This window comes from Terrapene carolina, unplaced genomic scaffold, assembly GCF_002925995.2.
Source record: "Terrapene carolina triunguis isolate 2854851 unplaced genomic scaffold, T_m_triunguis-2.0 Scaffold89, whole genome shotgun sequence".
Lineage (NCBI taxonomy): Eukaryota > Metazoa > Chordata > Testudines > Emydidae > Terrapene > Terrapene triunguis.
Genome location: NW_020664440.1, coordinates 30,025,417 through 30,037,499, shown reverse-complemented (window position 1 = coordinate 30,037,499; position 12,083 = coordinate 30,025,417). Strand labels below are relative to the sequence as shown.

Sequence of the window (12,083 nt, the reverse complement as noted above, 5' to 3'; positions counted from 1 at the left end):
TACATAAGCAGGATTGCATAAAAGAAATACCTGACTCCATCAGTTGCTCCTCCTCATGGAAACAATGTGCAGGATCCCAAAAATTGCTTAACTGCTCAGGTCACAAAAGGGTAACAGTTTCATTATTAACAAGCAGCACAAAGTCCTGTAGAAAAGCAAATTTATGTTCATGGAATCCTACATGGGCCAGATCCTCAGCTGGTGTAAATCAGTGCAGCGCCATTGGCTTCAACAGAGCTATGTTGATTGGCACCAGCTAAGGATCTGGGCCACAGATGTTAAAACGGGAACACACCTCACCCAGCTCTCTGCTGGTGTAAGATATGGTGTATTTGCCAATTATTATTAATTATTATTTGTATTATGGTAGCACCTATTGAACAACTGAGATTGGAACTTCATTGTGCTATGCAAACACATAGAAAGAGGCAGTAACTTGATTGCTCTGTGCCTAAGTTTCCCTATCTGTAAAATGGAGATAATAATAATTCCTTTTTCTATTTAGATTGCAAGGTCTTTGGGGCACAGACTGTCTCTCACTAGCTGTTTGTGCAGCACCTGTCACAATGGGGCCTTGATCTCAGTGGGGGCCCCTTGACACAACTGAAATACAAATAGTGATAGCAAAGCAAGGGTGCCTTATGAAATAGAAGAAGGTAGTTACAATTGTGCAAAGTTGGAGAAACGGTTAACAGGATACAGTGGGATGCAACCATTTAATGAGAATCTCACCAGTAAATCACTATGCAGGAATATCTGCCCCGGGAAATTTGAGATGTGCCTGTTTTTTCCTCATGTTCATCTATTCTGTTTTCTCCTCCTATCATGAGGCAAAAAGTTCGCTGTTCCTAGGTGCAGAGTATTGTCTGGTGAGTTAGAGCCAGGACTCCTGAGTTGTCTTCTGGAAGGAGAGTGGGGTCCAATGGCAAAAGGAGGGAGGACTTGGATTCTGCTCCTGGCTCTGGGCGGGGAATAGGGTCTACTGCAGGGGTAGGCAACCTATGGCACGTGTGCTGAAGGCGGCACACGAGCTGATTTTCAGTGGCACTCACACTGCCCGGGTCCTGGCCACCGGTCCGGGGGGCTCTGCATTTTAATTTAATTTTAAATGAAGTTTCTTAAACATTTTAAAATCCTTATTTACTTTACATATATAACTAAACTATTATTGTATTATAGACTTATAGAAAGAGATCTTCTAAAAACGTTAAAATGTATTACCGGCACGCGAAACCTTAAATTAGAGTGAATAAATGAAGACTCGGCACACCACTTCTGAAAGGTTGCCGACCCCTGGTCTAGTAGTTGGAGTTGGGGTGGGAAGTAACAATAGGACTCCTGGGTTCTCTTCCTAACTATGCCATAAGCTTTGCTGTGTGAGGTTCAGCAGGTTGCTTTACCTGTTTGTGCTGCAGGTTATAAGTCTTCATCACTACCCTATCTTATGAAATAATGGGCTAGATCTTCAACTGGTGTAATTCAGCAGAGCTCCAGTGACTCCAGCTGGGGCCTGGCCTTTAATTGGTGAGCAATGGAGCCTTTTCAAAGCAGTGCTGTGTAACAAAACCTCTTAATGTGTGTACTGCACTCAGACTACTCTAGCTATGAACATTAGACCAGATCACTAGCCCCTTCCTATATACACTCAATTCAATGGACAGTTTGACTATACAGGCAATGTCAGACCATGACCAATATTTGCAGCGTGAGCAGCATGTGTTGGATTCTTGCAGTGAGCTATATGGGATGTTGAACTAGAGGGAGATGCTGTGCAGAGCAGTTGGGACATGTTCCCCTTTTGCTTTCTAGCCAGTCGCGCTGTATAAATACTTCCAGCAGGAATAGAATAATAAAAGATATAAAAGCTAAAAAATGTGCTTCATTTTTCTCTCCTTAGCTCACTTGTTTGGCTGGATCTGGCTATGTGGAATGAAGGAGGACATTCATTTGTAGTTCATCGTTGAGCGTATGTCTTGATCTTAATAAAAAAAAAAAAGAAGAAATAAATAAATATCAGTGTTTGCAGAATCATCGAGAGAAGTGATTAATTTAAAACAGATGCTCAAAGCTAATGCAAATTTTTGTTTTTTTTAAAAAGTTCCAGGGTGTTTGATTTTTTTTATTTATTTTTACAAAACCCAAAACTAAAGTTTATTCCCCCCCACCCCAAATTTTTTTTTTTTATTTTTGACAAAACCTGACTATGAAAAATGTTCATTTTTCTTGAAATTTTCCACTTTTCTTTTAGGAACCCAAAACCAAAATATTTTAATTTCTTTCTGAAAATTTCTGTTTATTTTTGACGAAACCCAAAACTGAAAGAAATTCATTTTAATTTTCTTTTTAACAAAACCAAATAATGTTTTTTTTTCATTTTCCTGGGATTTTTGATGAAGCTGAAACTAATCCCCCCCCCCCCTTTCCTCCCACTTTCAGTGGCAAGAGAGAAATGGAGACAAAAATGACTAAATTGGAGGTGGAAAAATGAAACATTTCTATAAAAATGTTGAGAACAGTGAAATATCTGTTCCTGTTTGGAACACACAGATCGAAAACCACTTCCAGGTTTTCGAGAAATGTCTTTTTTATTCTGGTTAATTACACAAATGCCACTTACTGTCTTTCCACTTCGTCTATGGTCTCAGGCAATGGCACGTTGTGTGTCTCTGGCAGTAGGCAGGTTGCGATGCCGGAGACAATAGGGGCAGCTCCATAGATAATCAGGGGCAGGGATGGGAAGAATTCACCAGTCAGCCGAACAAGTGGAGCCATGATGCTACCAACCCGAGCCATGGTGCCGCCTAGTCCCAGCCCGGTCTGCCTGCAACAGCCATAAAAGGTACCCGTCTGAGCTTGGGCTATTGGGCCAGAGCCCCAGCTGGTGTAAATGGGCCATAGCTCTGAAGTCAATGGAGTGACACACTAGCTTTGGACTTGAATTATTGACTCCAAAGAAACTATGGCCCATTTACATCAGCTGGGCATCTGATCCCATTGATTCCAATGGAACAACGCTGAGTTACACCAGCGCTGGATTTGAACCATTGATTCCAGTGGAGCTATGGTCAATTTACACCAGCTGGGAATCTGGCCTCGTCGACTCCACTGGAGCAATGCCAATTTATACCTACTGGGGATTTGGCCTCATTGACTCCGATGGAGAGATACCAATTTACACAAGCTGGGGATCGGGCTCTTTAAATGTGTATTTCAGAGGGGATTTCCCCCGTAAAAAGAAGATGTGGTCTGAGCATAGGATGCAGGAATAACTGAAATGGAGGCTATAATGAAAATTGTGATTCACTTCTCACTTAAACTGGTGTAACTCTACTGATATAGCGAGATAAGAGTACAGACAATGAGAGAGAGAAAATAGGATGTATGGGACGGATAGATAGAACTCTAGCTCTGAGGACTCAAGTGGCATGGAGAGCTTGTACAGGCCCTGTGCAGAGGGTTACATTTCACTCTGAGAGCACAAGTCAGCTCTGTGATGTCTGAATTCTCTACACTTTACAAGTCATCAAACGAGTTCCACGGAGTGCAGCCAAGGTCACAGTTTGCTGATAGAGCTTCCTAGGCTCTATCAGGTGCTGGCTTCTAGATACCTGATCACCGTTGGGAACAGCTCTCCAGAAAATATATAGGCACAGTTAAATGATGCAGCCAGGGAGCCTTTTCCGATCACAGCGAAGACCATGCGCATGGTCTGCAGTTCTGGAGAGAGGGAAAAATAGGGTGTTTCAGCCTAAGTCAGGAGTGACTTAGGTATTATTACATGTGGTGTTGGTGTAGCCGTGTCAGTCCCAGGATATTAGAGACAAGGTAGGTGAGGTAATAGCTTTTATTGGACCAATTTCTGCTCGTCTGTCTCACCAACAGAAGTTGGTCCAATGAAAGATATTACCTCACCCACCTTGTGTCTCAGTTATTGCAGGAATTCTGACCATAGACCAGTGATTCTCATGAGCAGCAGTAAAGAAGTGAGATGACCTCTGCATATGGTGTTGGTGGGGCCACCCTAAACAAGGTTGGGTGATCCAATGGGCTTGGAGTCAGGATACCTGGGTTTTGTTCTCAGCTCTGCTGTGTGATCTTATGCAAGTCACTTCACTTCTCTCTGTTTCTGTTTGCCCTCCCAACCTTTGTCTGACTTGGCTATTTAGATTGTAAGCTCTTTGCAAGTGATGGTCCATGCCCTAGTGTGTCTGTGCAGCCCTTAGCACAATAGGGCCCTGATCTCATTTGGGGCCTTTATGTATCACTGTAATAAAAATAATTATAATAACAACACCAGCCCGGATCCTCAGCTGCTGAAGACTATGGAGCTAGGCTGCTTGATACCAGCTGAAAATCTGCTTCACTATGTCCAGTTCTAGTCCACACTTTAAAAAGGAAGTTGAAAAATTGGAGAGGGTGCAGAAAAGAGATTTGAGGTCTGGAAAACCTGTCTTACAGTGAGAGATTTCAGGAGCTTCATCTATTTAGCTTATGCATTGGGTGGTTCTGGGATGGCTTGATCATGGTCTATAAATACCTACACAGCAAGATGATTTCTGATGCAGAGAGCCCTTCAATCTACTAGACAAAGGCAGAATGAAATTGAGTGGCTGAAAATTGATGCTAGACAGATTTCAACTAGAAATAAGGCTCACATTTGAATTTTTAAATTCAGTGGACATATTTCTAAAAGATACTAGCTCAACCATCAGATATGGGCTTGATGCAAGAATTACTAGTGAGGTTCTCTGGCCCATGTTATACAGGAGGTCAGATTAGATGATGATGCTTAACTCTTATTTAACGCTTTGCGCTGGTAAATCACAAAAGCTCTTTACAAAGGAGATCACTGTCATTACCCCCAATTATGGGGAAACTGAGGCACATAGAGGTGAAGTGACTTGCTCAAGGTCACCCTGCAGGCCACAGCAATGAATAGAACCTAAGTCTTCAGAGTCCCAGTCTAGTAGTTTGTTCACCAGATCATACTGCCTTCCCCTTCTGGCCTTCAGTGTGTGGTCAGATCCTCAACTGCTCTAAGCTGGGAAGACTACTAGATATATAAACTCCTATGTATGGTCCAGCCGACTAGAATGGGACAAAGAACCACATTGAGTTAGTGTGGGATATACTACAGTTGAACTATGCCAATTTATATCAGCTAAGGATCCAGCCCACTGTTCTATGGTTAAGCAAATGCTCTGATGCCCGGACATTTTCATAGTTTCATAGAGTTTAAAGCCAGAAGGGACCATTAGATCATCTGGTCCGACCTCCTGCATGTCACAGGTCATTAAATTTCACCCTGTTACCACCCTATGTTGCGCTCAACAATTTCAGTTAAACCAAAGCATTTTAGTCTTTATAGAACTAAACTGTTGTGTGCCCCAGGCCAAGAACAGGAGAGACCGAGGGGCTGCTGATGTCTTTGCAGGCTATTGATTAGGCTGAAAAAGGCCCAGATGATCCCATTAGATATGTGACTCTCCCCCTCCCCCCCGCAAAGGAAGAGGAAAACCCCCTAAGGTCCCTGCTATTGTGATCTGGGGGGAAATTCCTTCCTGACCCAAAATCTGGTTTTTAATTGGACCCCGAGCATGTGATCAAGACACACCAACTGGGCACCTAAGGCAGAATTTTCATACAACCTCACAGCACTGGTCTACTCTGTCCGTGTCCCATCTCTAGCTGTGGGAGATTTGTACAAGAGTCCCTTGAGCAACTGAACCCTTGAAAATCCCTTATTCCATCCCATAATGAGCAAATCCTCTCTCACCTTGTGGCACAAAAATATTAGCTAGGATGCACAGTCCGGCTAGGACCAAGGAAAAGGCCTGGGAGAAACGGCGTCCAATGAAAATGATGGTGAGGACTGAGATGAACTTGGCTGGAAAATCAACTGCTCCAAAGATCAGCTGGGTCAAGTAGACATTGACATTGAAGTTCTGCAAGTCCATGGCCAAGCCGTAATAGGAAAAGCTGGTGGAGAACCTGAAATGGATGGTGCAGAGATACGCCCATGGGTTAGAGCTGGTCAGAAAATTGGGAGGGGTGGTCACAAATTTTTTTGATGACAATGAAAAAAACGTTATCTATATTTTCCACTGAAAATTTGTGGTGAAGATTTGAATACCAAAATGTTTTGGCCAAAACATAAATATTTCTGTTCGGAAATGCTGCTATGATGCTTCATGGGAACTGTAGTTTGGGTACCTGATGCTCCCATTCTCTTCTATGGGCCGGACTCTCAGGTTGGACTACATCTCCTATGATGCACCATCATCCTCCCTCTTGAAAAGGGAAGGCAGTGCATCATGGAAGTCCCTGGCTGAGATGTATCATGGGAGATGTAGTCTACCCAGGGAGCCAGTTCCATAGAGTACAACAGGGACATGAAACTACAACCCCCATGAGGCACTGCAGTAGCATGTCAGAATTTAAATATTAAAGTATGTTGCAGTTTGAATGTTTAGTTTTTTCTGTGAAAAACTGAAATTTTTTGCACGAAGCAGACATTTGTAAAAAAACATTTGTTTAATCAAAACTCCAATTTTCTGCTGAAAAACAGTTTTGGCAGAAAATTTTTTACCAGGCCTAATGTTAATACATATCTAGGGCCCTACCAAATTCACAGTCCATTTTGGTCAATTTCACAATCATAGGATTTTAAAAATAATAAATTTCACGATTTCATCTTTTTAAATCTGAAATTTCATGGTGTTGAAAGTGTAGGGGTCCTGACCCAAAAAGGAGTTGTGGGGGGATCGCAAGGTTATTGTGTGTGTGTGTGTGTGTTGGGGGGGGGCGGGTTGTGGTACTGCTACTTTTACTTCTGTGCTGCTGCTGGTGGCAGCGCTGCCTTCAAAGCTGGGCAGCTGGAGTCAGAGAGTGGTGGCTGCTGACCGGGATCCCAGCTGTGAAGGCAGAGCCGCCGCCAGCAGCAGTACAGAAGTAGGGATGGCACGTATGGTATTGCCACCTTTACTACTGTGCTGCTGCCTGCAGAGCTGGGCCCTCTGTCAGCAGCCGCCACTCTCCGGCCGCCCAGCTCTGAAGGCAGTGTAGAAGTAAGGGTGGCAATACTGCGACACTCCCTAAAATAACCTTGCAACTCCCTTGCAACTCCCTTTTGGTCAGGACCCCCAATCTGAGAAACAAATCTATATAGTTTAGGGTAAAAACACACAAAAGACCAGATTTCACGGTCTGTGATGTGTTTTTCTTGGCCGTGAATTTGGTAGGGCCCTATACATATAGGTAAATCTTTACTCTCCTTGTATTTGGGCTGTAGTACATAGCACTTAGACAACTGCATTTCATCTATAGACCTTGTTATCTTCATTGTCCAGGTGGGGTTCAGAAGTGGTTTGTCTAAGGATGCAGGGGGAGTGTGGTTTAGAGCACCAGACTGGAGGTCAGGACACCTTGGTTCCATTTCCAGATCTGCCACTGACCTGCTGTGTTAACTTAGGTAAATCTCTTCCTCACTTTCATTCTCTCACCCCTTTTTCTATTTAAATTGTCAGCTCTTCAGGGCAGGGACTGTCTCTCACTAAGTCTGTGCAGCACCTGGCACACTGTGGACCCTGAAGTTAGTCGGGGTCTGTGCAGCGCCCAATGTTGGCTGGGTGCTGTGCTCATTTACACCAGTAGAAGAGCTGGCTCCTTATGCTTCAATATCTTTGCCTCAGCAAAATGAAAGAGCCCACTTGCCATATGCAGGAGACTCCGCAGGAGATTTTGCGCATGGTGGGTGTGCGTACCAGGTCCGTGATGGTATGGCTAGATTTGGCTGAGGACAGTTCCTTCTGCATGTTGGATTTCAAGACCTAGATGGAGAAGAGAGCATGCGGCAAATGGTATCCGTGAGAACGAAGCAATGAATAGCAGGGACAAATGCTAGTTAATACCATTGTGTATGAAGTTCCCAGCACTGCTCAAATAAGGCTCACCCAGACTGAAGGTTTGGACTCCTCTACCTACAGGGCCAGATCCTCAGCTGGCATAATTGGCATAGAATCATTGCCTTGATGGAGCTATGCCCATTTGCACCAGCTGGCTATCTGGCCCCATTGACTCTAATGGAGCAACAGTCAGTTTACACCATCTGGGGATCTGACCCCAGTGACTCCTTTGGAGCAATGGCCAATTTACATCAGCTGGGGATCTGGCCCCATTGACTCCAGTGGAGTGATGGCAGTTTTACACCAGCTGGGGGTCTGGCCCAATAATTTCATGCACACTTCCCTGTTGACAAATTAGGCTGTCCACTGATAGCTTAGGGCATAGGTCGGCAACCTTCGGCACGCGGCCCATCAGGGTAATCCGCTGGTGGGCCGCGAGACATTTTGTACGTTGACCGCAGGCATGCCCCCCCCGAAGCTCCCAGTGGCCGCAGGGACGTACTGGCCGCCACTTCCCGCAGCTCCCATTGGCCAGGAATGGCAAACCGTGGCCACTGGGAGAAGTGGGGGGGCTGTGACCTGTGGTCAACGTAAACAAAATGTATCACGGCCCGCCAGCAGATTACCCTGATGGGCCACGTGCCGAAGGTTGCCGATCCCTGGCTTAGGGATACAGGTATCCCCTGACTGGGTCAGACCAGTGGGTTCTTCCAGCCTCTGACAATGGCCAGTACCAAGTGCTTCAGAGGAAGGTGAAAGAAACCTTTTAGTTATGGTATAACCTGTCCCCAGGGACAGGGTCCTCCTAACCCTCACTAATTAGAGATCAGCGTATGCCCTACATCATTCAGACTGATGGGGAGGATGGTCTAGTGGTTTGGGCACTAACCTAAAATTTAGATGCCGGGTTTAATTTCCTGCTGTACCACAGATTTCCTGTATGACCCTGGGCAAGTCACTTAGCCTCTCTGTGACTCAGTTCCCCATGTGTACAATGGAGATAATAGTGCTCCCCTGCTTCATGGGAGAGCTGTGAGGGTAAATACATTCAGGAGTGTGAAGTGCTCATAGATCATAGAATATCAGGGTTGGAAGGGACCTCAGGAGGTCATCTAGTCCAACCCCCTGCTCAAAGCAGGACCAATCCCCTATCATGAGGTGATAGGGCCATATAGGGTGTTTAAATTAATAGTTTACAACCCTTCCAAAACTCTTGTTTATTTTTTATTAAATCCTTCCTTTGGATTTTCTCCTTATCCATATAAATGTCTGATCCTTTCCTGAATCCTGCTGTTTGTATCTTGTAGCAGTGAATTCCAATGGAAATTATTTGTGAAAAAGTATTTACTCTTATCAGTTTTAAATGTGCAGTCTTTACATTTCAGCAACCAGTCTCGTCAACCCCAAATCTTCAAAAATCATGGTTTACCCTCACCTCAAAAAATCCTGAGATTGTCTTAAAAAACATGAGATTTTAAATATATAATAAATGTTGGGTTATTTTTATTTGCTTTCTGTTTTTTGAACTTTAAAAGACACTTGGGTCACATTTTCAAGCTTTTTTTCAAAAGTATGAGTACTAGGAAGTTACTTTTTTTTTTTTTTTAAATGAAAGCCAAGGTTGTCTCAGAATGACCTCTCTCCAGTAGTCCAGGGCATCAGATATCATAAGACTCACAATAAAATTATAATGTTGATGGCACTGCATCGCCTTATTCTTCCATTCTGGGAACAAACGTTCCCAGTCTACCTTCTCCATCCCAGTCATTGTTCTGCATCTATCTGTCTGACTGTCTATCATGTTCCTTCCCCTCCACACTAAATAATCCCAGTTAGAGTTGGTTGAAACTCAAAATGTCCATTCTGTGTGAAGTTCCAACATTTTGAAATTTCCTTTCATCCCGAATTGGAACAAAAAGTCAAAATTGCCACTGGAACAGAATTTCAAAATAAAAATAAAAATTCATTTGATAAATATAGAAACAATCTAATCAAACCAAAACATTTTGATAAGGTATTTTGACTTCACCATTTTGACTTTTTATGTATAATATAATAATATATAATTATATTTTCCAAAAATATTCAGCCTGAGGCAGACACTCAGCATGGAAATTTTTAGCTTGAACAGTTATTGTTTGGGAAAGTTATAGGCAACTGAAAACAGGATCTTATAATGGGAAGTGTCAGGCAACCTTAATAATAAATGGTGCTAACAGGCCTGCATATATTATATTATAGACAAAATGTAGTGCTTTTGACCTTAAAAAACATTTCGATAATTTTTGATGAAAATTTTAACGCCATAAATAAGTTCCCATGAAATGTTTCCATTTAATCAAATCAGCATTGTCTGATGGATTACTGTTGTGTTGGAACATTTTCCACCAGCTGTAGTCCCAATTTATTGCTAAGGTTCTGGCCAGGCTCTGATTCCATCTCTTTGTTCACTCTATTTCTGCCACATCACTTTATGAGAGGGTGACCAGAACAGAATACATTAGCCCCAAACTTCATACTGCAGTTTTGTAGAAGCCTGTCACCATGCGCTGGACCCAGGACCTGGATCAGCCCAGTTTGTGGTGGTACATCATAGGAACACCCCTTCGATGCTGCCTTCCTGTTCTCCACAAACTTTGCATTAGATCTTTTCTTTTCAAATAAGTTTCAAGCTGTTGTGTTTGCAAAGAAGATCTTGAAAGCATGACCTGGGTGCAAATGCCTGCCTGAGTTTGTAGAGAGCCTGAGACAATAACTTGGAGAGATGTGAACAATCATTTTAAGGACTTATAGGCAGAGCTTATTTTGTGGAAAGGGCATGGACTCCCCCCCCCATTTAACCCCAGTTTGGACCATCTGGTTTGTCTATGGGACAATAAGAGCCTCTATGGATTCTTTACCTCAGTGCTGAGTTTGTCTCCTTCTTCCATTTTCCCATTGATCCTGGCAACCTTTCTCAGCCCTTTCACTGCCTGTTCTGGTTTTCCTGATATCACCAGCCAGCGGGCAGACTCTACAAACAACCTGCCAACAAGACGAAGCCAAGACAATAGTTTTGATTCTCAGTTACACTTCTCTCTTAGAGCTGGGAATAGAATACAGGAGTCCTGACTCCCAGCTCCTACCCCTGCTCTAACCCACTAGACTGAACTCTTTTGGCTCTTGAAGGGAAGTGGTGTCTAGCAGTTAGAGGAGAGAAGAGGAAGTGGGTGTCAGGACTCCTGGTTTCTATTCCCGGGTCTGGGAGGAGAGCGGGGGACTATCTGGTTAGAATGATGGGATGCAGGACTCCTGGGTTCTTTGGGCGGGAAGTGGTGTCTAGTGGTTAGAGCAGGAAAGTGACTGGGAGTTAGCAAGGCTAAAGAAGGACTTAAATGGTCCTCTATCCAAGAGGTACATTACACACCTAGAAAGGGGGGAAAGAATTGCCTGAAATAATTCAAGCTATTGATCAACATACATACCAGGAGTAAAGAAAGAAGACAAAGAAAGGCAGGGAGACTGTGAGCTGTAGCCAGCGCCAATCTGGGATAGCGTAGGCCACCCCAGCCAGAATGAATTGCCCAGTAGTGTAGAAGTATCCATTGATGGTGCCCACAATGGCCCGAACATTGGTGGGGATCCACTCTATGCCTGGGTAGAGAAAACATGGGGCCCACTGGGTCAGTATGTAGTGCAGGTCCCCTCCCTCACTCTGTGCCCGCACTGCAGAAGAGATGAGTCTAGGATGCGCTAAGGAGGCAGTGTTAGCTCAGGCTGTAGCAGTTTGTAAGTTTTAGCTCTGGAGGTCAGTGGTTGTGATTCCAGAGTCCTGGCTCTCTTTCTTTCTCTCTCTCTCTCACACACAGAACATTATTTGGGATTAGTAGTCTGGACTCCTGGGTTCCATTTCTAGCTCTGGATGGAGGAATAGGGTCTAGTGGGTTAGAACAGGAGCAGGGCAAGGAGTCAGGACTCTGGGCTTCCATCGCTGGCTCTGTTAGCGGCGTGTGTTCTGTGGGTTAGAGCAGGTGAAGAGGACTGAATGTCAGGACTCCCAGCTCTTGGCAGGCTGAAGTGGCGCATACGCTTGTGCTGGGCCCACTACACAGGGTGAATTTTGTTCTGTCCTGGTTCTCCCAGGAGCAGACACCAGGTGTCCGGTGCTATCAGAGGCACCTTTATAAGATTGGCTGGAGA

General features: G+C 44.1%; 1 pseudogene; it reads right to left on the bottom strand.

Annotated features, from left to right (window-relative positions):
- Positions 1–1,893: 1,893 nt before the first annotated feature.
- LOC112102357 overlaps positions 1,894–12,083 on the bottom strand; it is a 112,953-nt pseudogene continuing 102,763 nt past the window's right edge.